The 11,652-nt window shown below is 36.6% G+C and overlaps 1 protein-coding gene across 1 annotated transcript in view; it reads left to right on the top strand.

Moving 5' to 3' along the window:
- The window catches only part of LOC141429548 (uncharacterized), a 35,533-nt gene that overhangs the window by 15,846 nt on the left and 8,035 nt on the right, over window positions 1-11,652 (top strand). The window lies entirely within an intron of this gene.

Below are 11,652 nucleotides of genomic sequence, written 5' to 3'. Positions count from 1 at the left end.
GCGTTGCCTACTTACGCAAAGCACGTTGGTTTAGTAACAAAACCTTATTAGTTATTATAATATACTAGAGTTTGACCGTGGCTTCGCACGCGTATACCATTAGATCGAACAGTTGAATAGAAATTTCATAATTTTACCAAATTCCCGTGCGCATCCCCAAATATTCATCATCATCATTATCAGCCAGAAGACGTCCACTGCTGAACAGAAGCCTCCGCCTTAGAATGCCACAATGAACGTGACAACTCGCCACTTACACAATACAATACAATAACTCTTTATTGCACACCAACACATAGCAAGCAATTACATGGTGGATTTCATTATCGTTTCACATAAAAGAATTGTGCTACATGTCTCTAAACCTATCGGTTGAAAGTAAAAAAAAATCCCGTTCCCGTAGGAATATCTGGATAAAAATCATCATCATCATCATCTCAGCCGTAGGACGTCCACTGTTGGACAGAGGCCTCCCCCACAGACCTCCAGTTGCTTCGGTTGGCAGCGGCCTGCATCCACCGTGAACCCGCGGCTTTAACCAGGTCATACGTCCATCTTGTTGGTGGACGTCCTACGCTGCGCTTGCCTATGGCCTTGGCTATGTCAGTGACCCTTGTTCTTCTACGTATCTCCTCATTTCTGATTCGGTCCCGTAGATACCCCAAGCATAGCTCTCTCCATAGCTCGCTGAGCAACTCTGAGCCTATTTATAAGGCCTAAAGTAAAGCACCACGTCTCGGATCCATATGTCATCACTGGCAACACACATTGGTTAAAGACTTTCCATATGAAAATAGCGTAGGTAAAAATTTGGGAATTATCATTCATTTAACTACGCGATCTAACGATTTCCGCGTGCATAAATGTCAAAGTTAAAATAAATATCTTTATTTTTTTATCAGCGAATTAGTTCGTTGAAGTGGCAAAGGGCAGGCCATGTAGCACGGAGAATAGATGGCCGTTGGGGCCGAAAAGTTCTCGAGTGGAGACCGCGGATCGGCAAGCGCGGCGTAGGACGTCCACCTACGAGATGGACGGATGACCTGGTTAAAGCCGCGGGCTCACGGTGGATGCAGGCCGCTGCCAACCGACGCAACTGGAGATCTATGGGGGAGGCCTATGCCCAACAGTGGACGTCCTACGGCTGAAATGATGATGATTCAATTTATACTTCGTTTTTTTTAGCATCAGAAAAAGGGTAAACAATCTTGACGAGTCTTTTTATTGAAAAATGTTTTTATAAAAACAGTAATTATTACTTATGATACCAATAGCATGTACTCGTAAATGATCATACTCGTATTGTCTTTGCTAATTTTTACTATTTGCTGTGACTTATTTTTCAAAAGTGTTTTTCAATAAAAAGACACGTACCTAAACTAATGCTATAAAGACGAATTATAGGCTATAAAAGCATTTATGCCTGTCAAAAGATCTATCACCGATTCCGAAAAAACTCATTGAGAAGAATTTTGCAAGAAACTCCACGAAGAAAGTATATATTTTTAAACCGATTTATAACATCGCGGATAACCACTAGTAAATCATAAATAATCACCATTTCATCAAATCTCATCACCATTATCTGCAAAATACCGAAAGAGCATTAAAGGAAGTCGTAAGTCCTAGCTCGGAGCGGTTTAGCTAAAACAATTTGATAATCACCCTTGCGTAAGCCTATTACGTCTGCGCACAGTCTAGATCGCCCAGTTTATACCTAAAATAGCTAACATGTGAGGCTGACGCGTTATTGGTAGTAAATATATAGAGCTGATAATTCTGATTGTTGACTTCTTAAAAGAGGTTTTTCTGAACCGGTGGTAGATTTTTTTGACGTTCATTAAGTGCTTGTTATAGCTTAAATTTAATAAAGATACTTTCACTTTGGCGTTTCTAATTCTAGTGTGTGAGTGTGTGATTGGTTAAAATAGAGTCGGATATGTAAATTAAATAGGTACATAACTTAGTTCGTTCTTGGAAATAACGGATTGGCATATTCCCATAGTCACATGAGATAGAAATGTCCGCATGTAATTCCTGAAGTGGCAAATGCTCTTAGCTTCCTTAGTATCTTTGTCTCTACATAGAGAGATAGAAAAAATTGCATGTATACATAAATTACGGAATGCGTAATGTATTTTTGGGAATTGTTCACTGTGTTTAGGTACACTGTATATCTTAAAATAAAATTTCTGTTAAATTTTGCAGGTTTCTTAAGTAAACCAACATGAGATTTTTTGATTTATACGATTACTATAGCCACCATGTTACAGCAAGAATCTCGAAGTCAATGAAGTTGCATTGATGGTGTCGTCATCGTGTATTTTTTTTTAAATACAGTTTTTCCACATTAATATTTTCATTTTAACAGTGGTTGGATTAATTTGACTGAACACCCCAATGAATATTTTTCAAGATTTTACAATACAATACAACATTCCAGAAAAATCCTTAGCAATGTAAGAAATCCCTCTAATATTATAAATGTGAAAGTTTGTGAAGATGTTTGGATGTTTGTTACTCATTCACGTCTAAATCGCTGAACTGATTAGTCCCGGGAAAGAACATAGGCTAGTTTTTATCCCGGAAAATTGCATAGTTCCCGCGGGATAGCGATAAACGAATACTACGCGGACGGATTCGCGGGCAGCAGCTTTTTTTAAATCATTTCTAAGTCTTTAAAGGGGGGTTTACCAGCTTCCATCCATATGGAGCAGCTTTCTTGCAGGGCGTGTGCCGGGTTCCGTACATCGCCTACTTATACGGGTATACTTGACATTATAAATACCCTGCTTTCCCACTCCGGGGCACTTTCTTTCCTCGCTTCACCTGCAACACTTGGTTACAACATTGAAGGAAAATGTCGCGAATATGTTGTGTAAGTATTATTGAATTTCTGTTTGAAACAATAGTAAACTAACGGGTTTGTTTGTTAGAATTTGACCTACATGACCTATTACTGGGTAATTTTGAGCAGGTCACGATTTCGAATGGGTCCCGACTGTTGAACTTTAAATTAATTGACAGTATTCAACCTATAGACTTTTTATTTTTAATTTTTTTAAATATATTTACTACCCGCGGGTTCACACACGTGACCGTTGGATCTTTGCAGTTAAATTGAAATTCTGAAATTTTATGGTGCTCCCGCATTTGCTGTTATAAGTGTTATGTTACGTTATAAAACACGATAACATTGTCTAACACTTTATAACGTTTGTTACAACTTGTTAGATGTTTAAAACGCTCCCACATTGGTATAAAAATGTAAAATAACACCATATATGTATTATATTCCATAATGTTATCATGTTATAGGTACCATCAGTGGTGTAGCGGTATAGCACGCGGTACGGATTACCGAGGACCTGGGTTCGATTCCCAGTGATGGTCTTATTTTTCTGTTTTTCTGTGCATCTATATTTCAGTTTGTATTTTCAATTTCGGTTTTACGGGATGACCGTAAAAGTAAAAATTTGGAATTGAAATAAAAAATACAAAAGATTCCAAAAAACCAATCTTAATAGGTATAACATTTTAAAAGTTATATAACATGATAACAATCATGACATTTGTTAGAATTTGTTATAAAAAATGTTTTATAACGTTATATAACACTTATAACAGCCAATGTGGGAGAACCATTACTGAATTACTTGAAAATTTGCATCGCTACATTTAGCATTTGGGTAATTATTTGAGGTGTAAGATAAATGTTACAGAAATAAAACACACATTTTGATGTGGTCTGTTTTATTTTGAACATAAGGATATGTACCGATAAGATGCTTTATATTATAAGAGATCGATAAAGTTTATTTTGGTTAAAAAAAGCAAAAATCCAATTTTAACGGTACTTAACGAAAATGAGCATCGAGACCACGAAAAAGAACATTTTGTTTATTTTAAAATCTTATAATTGTAATATTTGAATGAAAATCCGATCATAATGAGAAAACGAATAAGCATTATTTAATTAATCAGGTATCAACAGAAATAGACAATCGATATCTATATAAAAAAAAATTAAAACTTGACCACGAAAATGACGACTTCAAATTGTCATTTTTGTAACCTTTTAAATACTATCTAGAAATTACTTAATTAAAGTAAGATTAATAACTTCAACTCACAAACCAAAACAGTTTTCAATACCTTCCCCCGTGCAGGTCTACAGTAAACCAGAACGAAATTATTTTACAACGAAACAACACAACAAAATGCTCCTCTAAATGACGAAGTTTTCTTTTAATATTTAGATATATACATTTCACACGTACATTCAGGGCAAAATAATTCTTGAACCTCTCGCCAGTTAACAAAATTGGCGTCGCACTGGTCATAATTCCTATAACCACACCTGGAGCAAATGTTGTTGACGGTCAACCATTCTTCGTTTAAATCAATTAAATCAATAACGGCATAAACGATTACACTGTAAAAAGCACAAAATTCTATAAAATTGTTCTGTATTTTTTTCTACTTGTAGGGAAAATCATCTTTTTCGTGGTCTTTAATCAGTTTCGTGGCCCATAGGACCACGAAAATGATGACCACGAAATTGAAAAGCTCTTACTTTCGCGGCTCTGCAGTAAATATCCTATAGATTTGAAGCAAATGAAATCAATATTGAATAACTTAACTGCAAATGACACAGCACCAGTAAAACATTATATTTATTTACCCAATACTTACCAAGTCGCAACCGTAACGAAAATGACGCTCGATCTTTGACGCAAATCTAACTGAACCTTTATTACATTAATTATAGATAAATAATTATGACTTGCGATAAACATTATACGTTATATTGAAGCAGTCTTATTTTCAAAGTTGCTTATAGTTAAAAAAGGATTTACAGGAGGTTTGACCTCTTTTTTTTGTTTAAAAATTACTTAATAAGTGTGGCTACGAAAATGATGGTGTATTTTGGAACAACGGGAAATGTAGAAAAAAATAGTCTTATCAATGTCCTAATTTTTTTATGTTTGCATGCATGGTATATCATATTATGAACATTCAATCCATGTTTTAAACAGCAAGTTTTTCTATACCTTGTATTTTTTACAATACTACAAAGTAATCAGGGATAATCCGAACCTGACCACGTAACTGACTTTTGTGCAGAAAATTTAAGTTATTGTGGAAAAAAGATAAAATAGAATAAAATGTATTTACCACAAGTTTCAGTGATAATATCCTAAGCAACTTAAAACAATAAACGATATATTTCTAATTTTATAACTGAAAATTTGAGTCTGAACACAATTGAACTCTCGAAATAATAACCCATTTGAGATTTTAATGAACTAAAATAATTTCCTTGCTCACCCGCGACCTTACGAATAGCTAAGCTTATGCAAAATATGCGTGTTCATGCAGTTCCTCCACCTCCACACTGTAAGAACACACACAAATCACACAAACCCATCCATCACCACCACCACACTACACTGACGCGTTTCGAACTCAACCAGAGCTCATCTTCAGAGTGACACAACCGTACACCATGCTACCAGTTGTTAGACTAACGAACCACAACCACCGTTTTAACTTGTCACTGTAACTCCCAAGTACCCACATACGTTTTATGAAACAAAACAAAACTACCCACAAATTATTAATTATTTTTTTTTAACCGTCCTTCAAAACTACCTTGATTTTTATTTATTTACTGTCAGGCATGTTTTATTAACTACCATTGCTGATATTAGATCCAAGCCGTAGCAAGGGAGATGAACTAAATTTACCTGCTCATTAATAATAGACCCCATACTGTTGTATCTAATTATCTCCATGCATTCTAAAACATCCAGACGAAACCCCTTGCCACAATAATGTAACACTTCATACGAATCTGAGTCCGATAAAGAATGATTTAGTTCCAACAAATGTTTGGCAAAATTTGACTTATCAGGATGCTCATTCCTATATGCCGAAACATGCTCTTTAAACCTAGTATTAAAACTGCGACCTGTCTGACCAACATATACTTTACTGCAGTCATTACAAGTGAGCATTCATTGATATGGACCTCCGCAAAGTAACGCTTGATTCAATAAATTATTTGAGATTTTGACATTTTGCGTGCGTATTTAGCTATCTGCATCCATAAACCCACACAATCATTTATGTTTAGTGAAATAAACTCAGATACGTATCCCGAAACATGTCGATCTAAACTCGATTTAACACGTGAGCTATCTGTGTTTATTTCACATAATTAGTAAAATTTTAGGCAATGGGAAATCACCACATTATTTTCCCAAGAAAGTTGTCATGAAGGTTCACTACTCATCCAACGACAAAGACCACTCTGTCAAGAGTGTAGCAGCTTAGAAGAGACAGCTTAGCTAACGTTGTAATTTCTTTTCAGATACTCCTGTTTCTGAGCGTAAGCTCTTCAAGAAGCGCCGAGCAAACCAAACGCAACATAGTCAATTCTTTGGCCGTGCCAGCCAACTTGCCGACGCGCCACTCGGTCACAGAACTACACAACCGAGTAGCCATACCTGTTCCCCAGCCAGTACCAATAGCTATTCCCCGCCCAGTGCCATACCCAGTCCACTATGGAGTACCGGTTGATCAACCAAGACCGGTACCAGTGGTAGTACCTCACCCAGTAGCCCATATAATACCTAGACCTGTAGCTGTGCCCATTGACAGGCCTTTTCCATACCCCGTGGCTCACCCTGTGCCGGTAACTATTACGCAAGGCGTAGGGTATCCTGTCCCGCAGCCATATTTAGTTGGGATACCTTCAGCAGTTCCTGTAAGGGTTCCTCAGCCAGTTCCGGTAGCTTTGAATCAAATTGCACAACCGGTCGTTCAGCCTGTGGCATCTTTGGCGTCGGGAGTTGCTCCAATTGGAGTGCGGGGTCAGGTGTTGGAAGCGCATGGACATTCTATTGTTCATCCGTATTAGTTCAAAAGATATTTAGTGACTGATGAAGAGTATGTATTTTAAGGCGGGTTATTAAGAAGTCTGATGAACATTGTCCTAAATAGGTACCTAATTTAAAGGTAGGTATTTATTTTATACCAAGTCTGGGTGGAGCAATAGGCTCGACGACTAAAAAAAACTGTTTAGTCCGTCAGTAAGATACTTAAAAAATATTGTACACGTATTTTTTCTTTTGTTTGACAAACAAAAAATGACGAGGACACAGTGCTTAGAAGTTTCGAGTGAAGTCACTATATGGTACGATTTTTACCTAATAGTGACGTCACAAGCCCCCACTCCGGAAGTTTGATGATCTATAGTCTATACCTTTGTCGATTTTTAATAATTTGATAAACCAAAAAATACGTGTCCCATATTTTTCCATAATCTAACTGTCGGACTAAATAGAATGATATATTTTTAACCCAGTCGTCATTCCTATTGTAACAGCAATATATAACAAAAACTCAGAGATGCGAACCCGAGATTGAATCCACGATCCTCTGCTCGAGATGCCATAGGTCAAACCATTAGGGCAAGTTACTTAAGGTATTTTAAGAATTAATGTCTATATAAGTCACTTGTTTTATTTATAATGGATAGGATAGGATAATAGAAAAGAACGCATGGACATTGAAAGAACATTCCAGTAAACAAGAGATAGGTATATAATATGTACTTGTTGACCTTGTCGAACTGTTAAGATAATAATGTCCACACGTGAGATAATTCTGATAAGAAAGGATATACCTATGTAAACCAAATAACCTAGTGTATAGTGAGCTGTTTGTTTTGACTCATTGTTTTGTTATGAATTTCCTTAAAGTTAGATATTAAATAAGTAGACACCAGTGGCGTGGCGCAATAAAAATTGTGACATTAGTGATAACAAGTTGGCAAATGTACTGTACGAGTAAAGTGATCAATAAATCCCTATACCTACCACTCAATTGTATGGCTTAAAATATATAAGGCTATTTTTATGCAAGGTTATTTTTGGCCCCGAAAAGTGTTGTAAGTTTGACCGCTATGTGTGTCTGTCTATGGCACCGTAGCTCTTAAACGAGTGGACCGATTTGAATGCGGTTTTTTTATTTGAAATCAGGTTTTCCAGCGACGGTTCTTAGACATGTTTCATCAAAATCCGTTTAGCCGTTTTTGAGATATTGAACTTTGAAGAGACAAAGTCGGGGTTTCCAACTTTTTGTTGGTTAGGTTAGGTACTTATATTTTATTTTTTATTAAGGCAATATGGCCTTAATGATTTGATTCCAATGTAGGAATAGTCGTGTCACTAGGCTGGCATAGGCATACTACAAAGCGGGGAGAACAGCTTGGTCATTGGGGTCGAAAAGTTTTCGAATCTGTAGGCATAGCGTAGGACGTTCACCAACGATATGGGCGGATGACCTGGTTAAAGCAGCAGGCTCACGGTGGATGCAGCCCGCTTCCAACAGAAGCAACTGGAGGTGGATAGTGGACGTCCTACTGCTAAAATTATACAAATGTGAACCCATCCTCACGCTTCTGTCACATTCCGGGTTGTCGAATGAACACGTTCAGATTACGCCACTTGACTGCTGACTTGACAGAGCAATCTATTGTGTTTACGTGCTACTATAACTGTATCTACTCTTTACAACAATGAATCTTTATAATGATGCTTCTGTATTGGTTTAGACGTTAGGTTAGTCCTATTTAAAAATAGCTTTAATACTGTACTGAGTTAATAAAATATGTACGTTTCAAGATCATTTTTTATTTCACAATGATTTGCTTCAATTTCTCTTTATCAGTTTCTTTATAATATCTGTGAACGTGATAGATGTGTAATAATGCTTATCTACAAGTATTATTTACTACATATATATACTTAATTACATGTATCATGTCCATTCAATCTTTTGAGCCGTTGCAAATTATTTCTACTATGCAGAGGAAAAAATATATCGCCAGATCAATCCAAAAAGTGACTAACTAATGACAAATAAGTGCAGTTCATATCATAGACGAAAAAAAGTATTAATACTTAGATATTTAAGGAATTCAAGTTTTGACCGAATTCTCAGTGGCATAAAGTCGTTACTTTGTTTTCGAGCTCTTAAAAACGAAATTATTAGTTCTTTTGCTAGCTTTTGCTTGATTTTATTCTAAAATAGCTTTTGCTCGCGGCTTCGCCCGCGTGTAATTCGGTTATCGCGCGCTGTTCTCTCGAGAATTGTGCATTTTTCAGGGATAAAAAGTAGCCTATGTCACTCTCTGGCCCATAAACTATCTCTATGCCAAAAATCACGTCGATCCGTTGCTCCGTTTCGACGTGAAAGACGGACAAACGCACACACTTTCGCATTTATAATATTAGTAAGTATGGATATGGATTGAATTAAGCTTTAAAATACCTACTAGGTATTTGTTTTTTGTTATAACAATCACGTTACAGGTGACTTCGTTAAATATAACGAATAAATGTATGCATGTATTTAAACTACAATTAAAGTCAACTTTCTGACTGGAGGAACTAAATAAGCAGCCGGCTTCGCTGGTCGCAATTGCACCTAACATTCCTCCTCGATTCGCGTCATCATACTCAATTTTCCGGAACCTAAATTGTCAGTAAAAGTGACCAATTACATTACTGAAATCTCTTTGAAGTAGGAAAAGTTTGGCCCCTGTCCAGTTTGCTATTATCTATTCAGTGGCGCTGGTTATGTAAGATGGTTAAGTATGGGGAACATGAAAAAAAAAACCCTTCTTTGCTGGGATGTACACTTTCTTGAGCTCTGAATTGAATATTCCGGGTAAGATATACTAATCAATTCCGATCCTAATTGCCGCACAGTCTTTAATAACTAGGTAACTTTGTAGTCTTTATACATATAGTTATTTCTTACGAAACCCTTGCATCAGTTCAATGCTAAAGTCAACGCTGAACTCAAAACACGTCGTTATCTCTTCTAATCGCTCCGACAAAATGAGTACCTACACATTGTTTGACCTAATTGTGTTCGGCAGTCTGTCGACTATCATACCAGAAACAAAACAGCGGCGCAAAATTTGTCCCACCCTACATACAAAATTTGGCCCACTCTACATACAAAATTTGTCCCACCTACATACAAAATTACCTATTTCTGCATACATTTGAGGGCTAAATTTTTTGCCGCTCAGTAATAATACACAGAGTTGTTTCTAAAATATTCCTTTAACTAAAAAACAGGTTAAGGGTTAATTTAATGTGATTTCTGAATGTGTTTGTAATATAAGTCAACAAAAAAATTGTATGCTGATAAATGAGGCAGATAGCAATTATTGAGACAACAGTAATGGTATTTATGGAAAAAGAAGTATTTATACGAGGATTTCATCCTAGAGGTATTTTTTTCCAAATAGGGCTATATAGGTATGTAGGTTCACAAAAAAAATGTACAGTTATCATATTGCAATAAGTAGATACCTAGTCCTTACAAATACTTGTTTGAGCTTTAGTGGCCTAAATCGTCAAAGTAATTTTAATAATATCTTATGAAAAATATAATTAAAATGAAAATGTATTCAATTACAATTAAATTAATCTAACTAGATATATTTAGGAATTACAAAACTTTGTAGTTTCTATGGCATTGTGCCCAAATGACTCGCAGTGGCAGCCATTCCTTGTTGAATAGCTTTGCCAATTCTTTGAAAGAGATGTTGTCGGCTCTTTGGTCTGTTGTGTCAACCAGCCGGTTTTGCAAATCATTTAAGAGTCTATATGTACACTAGAACCCTATGGACCCAGAGTGTTCAAGCCGACTGGATTTTAAATGGAGTTTCTAAAACTTTCTTGTCACTCAACGTATCCTACGTCTTCAAGGTTAGAGTGAATAGGCGGTACTTTAACGAGTTAATTACTTACATGACTTCCTGCCAAGTTTCTTGCGGCGCATTCTTCTTGGCAATGATGGTCTTTCCGAAAGCGCTGATAGTTTAAAAAATGACGTGTAAAAGTGCCCATTGCGGCCTATTTACTGAATAAATGATTTGGATTTGGATTTAGATTGACATCTTTGGCATCATCTGCACTTTCTACTAGGTTAGATAGAGGCCAGTCACTGGTCATTGTGGTGAGCCGAAAGACATCCACTGCTGGACGTAGGCCTCCCTCAAAGAACACCACAATGACAGGTCGTATACCACCCGTGTCCATCGGTCTCCGATCTTGCACTGTAAAACTATTTATCCCACTAATATTATAAACGCGAAATTTTGTAAGTCTGTTTGTTTGTTTGTTACTTCATTACGTCTTGCTGAACCAATTTAGATGAGATTCTGTATACAGATAGTTTGAGTCCGAGGAAGGACGTAGGATAGTTTTTATCCGGGAAATTTGCACAGCACAGAATTGTACGCGGAGTCGCGGGTAACTGCTAGTTGTACATAAAAACACATGAAAATATCAGTGAACAAGAGAAAAAGATGTACATAGGCGAACTTATCCCTTGAAGGGATCTCTTCTAGTTAACCTTTAAAAGATTGACAGGATATCGGAAACAAGAGTAGACACTACGAGTACAATTAAAACATAAAATAACCGCAATTACAAATCATCACCAGGCAGACTCCTTGTGAGGGTTTAAACACATAGCTTCTTCAGGTACGAGACTGCCATTCAAGAATACATTTAGCTCCATCGGCAATAACTTTTTTCGACGACGGATTGCCCAGCGGTT

Source organism: Choristoneura fumiferana, chromosome 7, assembly GCF_025370935.1.
Source record: "Choristoneura fumiferana chromosome 7, NRCan_CFum_1, whole genome shotgun sequence".
In the NCBI taxonomy this organism is placed as follows: Eukaryota; Metazoa; Arthropoda; class Insecta; order Lepidoptera; family Tortricidae; genus Choristoneura; species Choristoneura fumiferana.
Note: the sequence above shows the minus strand (reverse complement) of the source record. Positions and strands in the feature narration are given on the sequence as shown.